Source organism: Amblyraja radiata, chromosome 2 (genome assembly GCF_010909765.2).
Source record: "Amblyraja radiata isolate CabotCenter1 chromosome 2, sAmbRad1.1.pri, whole genome shotgun sequence".
In the NCBI taxonomy this organism is placed as follows: domain Eukaryota; kingdom Metazoa; phylum Chordata; class Chondrichthyes; order Rajiformes; family Rajidae; genus Amblyraja; species Amblyraja radiata.
Window position 1 is genome coordinate 21,544,558 of NC_045957.1, and position 4,615 is coordinate 21,549,172.

Below are 4,615 nucleotides of genomic sequence, written 5' to 3' on the forward strand. Positions count from 1 at the left end.
CAGGGCACTTAGCATAGTTCAAAGAATCATGTAAAGCCAGTGTGAATTTGCAAAAGGGAAATCCCATTTGTTCAATTTATTGAAGATCTAACAAATGGTGCATGTGTGATACTTAATTTCCAAAAAACACTTGATGTAATGCCACTTTAAAAGGTTATTGCAGAGAATTAAGAGATTTATAAGAAAGTAATATATTGATATGGATAGAAGATTTGCTGACAAACAGGGAATTGGAGAGCCTCCAATGGGCCATTTTTTTGGTTGGCAAATTGATATGAGCAGTGTGCCACAATGGTTAGTGTTGGGTCAATAAATCTTTACCATTTATATGATGGATGTGGAAGAAGCAAAGGTATTGGTGCTACATTTGCTGATGATTCAAAGCTTGGTAGAATAATGAAGAGGACAAGGAGGTAACAAAAGCAGGTACAATCACAATGTTAAAAAAAAAGGCATTTGGACATTTACATGAATAGAGGAACAGTGAAATAGGCTAAATGCAGGAAATGTGATGAGCGTAGACAGGCATCTCGGTTGGCACGGATGAGTCAGACTAAAGGGCTTATATTCATGCTGTACAAGTCTAACCCATGAGAGAAGGAATGGTGACGTTTCGGGCATCAGTCTGATTAAGGTTCTCGACCCGAAACGTCACCCATTCCTTTTCTCCAGAGATGCTGCCTGTCTCGCTGAGGTCCAGTATTTATGTCTACCTTCTAACCCATGAGGTTGGGAATAGGTCTGCCAAAGTGTAAGAAATACATTTATAAATACCAACACATAAATAGTAAACGGCACAACCTATTTATTACCCAATGCCATTTAAAATATATATCTTCACTCAAGTAGACCGAGGTCTGGTCAGGAAATATTTGATTTTGGCTGGAATTGCAGGTTGCATTGATTTTGATTTTTTTTCTCACCTGGAAGCATACTCTGCATTTAGTTGGTGCGGACATCTCGCCGACAAATTCGCCCTTACCACATTCTTTACAGTAGCGGGTCCCGCACCATTTACACATATAGGTCTGAACAAAAAGAGGAAGTAGTGACAGTATATATAGGATCCTGCTTTAATATCAATTGCATTTCATATTTCAGCCCAGGTCACAAATAATTAGCATTTGCGAATGCAACATCATTTTTATATTGTATTGCAATGTTGCTATTTTCATTCTGCTTTCATTCTATATCTACTCTTTTCATCAGGTTAACATCTTAGCTACCTTTGCAACCTAAAATATAAATTCTTCTCTCCTCCATCGTGTATAAAACTACCCTCCCTATATGGAATCATCCCCTTTATGTCCATTCCCACATATGCTGCCTGATCCGTTAAATTCCTCCAACACTTTGTGGTTTGTTCCATGATTCCACCATCTGCAGTTTTTCATGTCGCTGGCCCTCAGATCTCCTAGAAGCGCAATGCAATGTTGACAGTGAAGACACTTTGGAGATGTTTTGTAATGCTCAAGGTGTTGTAAAAATTCTAAAGAAAATCCCGTTCGAATAACACACTTCAATTAACTGAACGCCAGCAACAGTGTTTCAGTATGAACCTTCTCAAACCTCTTCTAAACAATTATCAGAATATCTGCGCTTCTGCATGTCAACCTGTTTTCACATGTGCTATCATAAGCGTGTGGTCACCTCTGGCTGTTGTTCTTCCTTTTCCAACTGTGTTTTCTACGGCAATCAATGACCTGCACTTTGAAACATTGGTATAAAGAGTAACCAGATCTGATTTGTACAAGTTCTTAAATTTTATGAAGTTCCACCCGCTGCTGATTATGAAGGGTCCCGGCCAGAAACATCGACTCTGTCAATTTCCTCTACAGATGCTGCCTGATCACCGACTGACTCCATCACTTTGTGTTTTACTCAAGTTTCCATCTGCTGCAATTCCTTGTGTCTGCAGAATCGAGTATGACCCCTCTCTTGTTGACGAAATATATTCACCCATTTCCGTTCTATATATAAACATTAATCCCCGAGGTAAAAAAATCTTTATCTCGTTGTAATTTATAAGGTTCCCAGCTTGCCTTTAATCACTACAGAAATAGGAGCACTCGCATTCATTGGTTCCGTGTTAAATTATAACATATGCCTAAGAGACATAAAGATATTTACCGTGTTTATTTCGGTGCAGCCCCACCTGCACATTTTAAGGCAGTTGTCTCTGGGCCGGGTGGTGTAAGGTCGGGCGGTAGTCAGCATTTGTTGAGAGCGGGGCTGGGGCTGGGGCTGGGGCCGGGCCTGGGGCGGGTGCAGTGCGAGCCCTGGCCCTGAGCCGGCTTGATGCTGAGCCAGTGCGGTCTGTGTCGGCCGCTGGAGGCGGCGTCCGCTGCCGCTGCTGCTCAAGACTGGCTTTCACCTCAAAACAGTCTGTGACGTTCACACCGACATGGCGCCGGTGGTGTGAACATATCGACAACTTGATTTATTTCACAGAAAGGCAAATGGGAGTCGCAACATGATCCGTCCAATATTTTGGTGCATTTCAATCCGTGTTCAGGACGGCGCAGTGGCGCAGAGGTAGAGTTGCTGCTTCACAGGGCCAGACACTCGGGTTCGATCCTGGCTTTGGATGCTGTCGGGTTTGCATATTCTCTCTGTGACCGCGTGGGTTTCCACCAAGTTTGTAGGTTGTAGATGCGAATAATGCGAGCATTGGGGTAACATAGAACTAATGTGAACGTCTGCTTGATGATAGGCATCGACTCGGTGGGGCGAAGGGTCTGATGTATCTTTTGATAAACCAATGTTGATAACCCCCTATGCAGCACGGGAGATCCAGGAGCTGTTGAAGATCCAAGAGTTTTCCCGCTGGAGAACATGGAAAGTCAAAGCGGGAGGAGGAATAGTTAATGGAGTTTAATATAGATAAGTGTGAGATTTGGCATTTTGGGAGATCAAACTTAGTCAGCTCCTCCACAGTGAATGGCAGGCCGCTGGGGTCCTTGAAAGTGGCGTCACAGGTAGATAGCGTCGTCAAGAAGGCTTTTGGTACATTGGCCTTCGTCAGTCATGGTATTGAGTATAGAAGTTGGCATGTTATGTTACAGCCGTACAAGATGTTAGTGAGGCCACATTTGGAGTATTGTGTTCAGCTTCAGTTACCATGCAATAAGAAGGATGTTGTTAAACTGGAAAATGTGTAGAGAAGATTTACAAGGATTTTGCCAGGCCTTGAGGCCCTTAACGAAAGGGCGAGGTTGGGCAGACTGGGACTTTTTTCCTTGGAGCATAGGGGGCTACTGGGTGCTCTTGTAGAGGTGTAGAAAATCATGAAGGGAATAGATAGGGTGAATATGCAGTTTAAAAAAAAAACAAAGTAGGGAAATAGAGAACCTGAGTGTTTAAGGAGAGAGGAGAAAGATTTAATAGGAACCTGCGAGGCAACTTTTCTACATCATGATAAGCTGCAATAGGAGGTAGTTGAGGCTCTATATACTATAGTATAACATCACTTAAAAGACATTTGGATAGGTACAGTTAGACAGATACATGGATAGGACAGGTTTGGAGGGATATGGACCAAATGCTGGCAGGTGGGACTAGTGTAGCTGGGACATTGTTGGCCAGTGTGGGCGAGTTGGGCCGAAGGGCCTGTTTCTACACTGTATCACTCTATGACTATGCACATGGATAGAAAAGGTTTACATGGATATGGGCCAAATGGGCAACTGGGTCAGCATAGGCAAGTTGGGCTGAAAGGCCTTTTTCTATGCTCTATGAGAGTTTCTGCACTTTCCCCATTTACACCAACTAAGATTTATTTTAAATAATGTAATTTATAAGCATAGTCATCACACGTGTAGTGATCATGCGGCATATAACCAAAGATGTACAAGCAGGCTTTACATATGGACACAAGGAGTTGGAATTTAGAATTCGAGATGGCACAACGGGAGATGTGGAATCCATGGCCGAAGGTGGATAGGGCAGTTTCTGGAATAGGAAATAAGTTTCTAGAGTCTGAATCTATGTGCCTGCGATGATACTGCGAGCAATATTTTAATTGTCTAATTGTATTCATGTATCTACTCGACATGACCTGAATGCCAGAAAGAGGACACAAATATATGGAGAAGCAAAAACATGGGAGGTGCCAGTGTGATCCTGTGGAATGAGACAATGTGAATCTTTGATGTATTCCACAGGGGTACCACCTGAACCGCTGACCAGGGAGGTGTTAAGCAAATTGCATTTTTTTTAAATAAATTGTGAAAAGTGTTATGTGTAATTTCCATCTGTAAACATTCCAGGCATGTGTGCCCATTGATATTAAGGTTATATATAAATGAATCCTGAGAATCGTGAGTTAATGTTGCAGGTTGAAGACCCTTCATTAGAACTCATCATGAACTGGAAATAAAAAAGCTGTAGATACCAGAAATCTAAAATTAAAAAAACTATTTTTCGCAAATATTGTCTGATTTTGACATTTTCTGTTTTAATTTCAAATTTCCAGCATTTAATTTTAAGTTTATATTTGTTAAAAAAAAATTTTTTTGATTTTGTAGTTTTTTAAATTGTAATTGTCGCTGTTTGGTGAAGGAGGACGTGATGCCTAGAACAGTTGCTCTCCTTGTTTGTGAGGATGCTGGGCTGC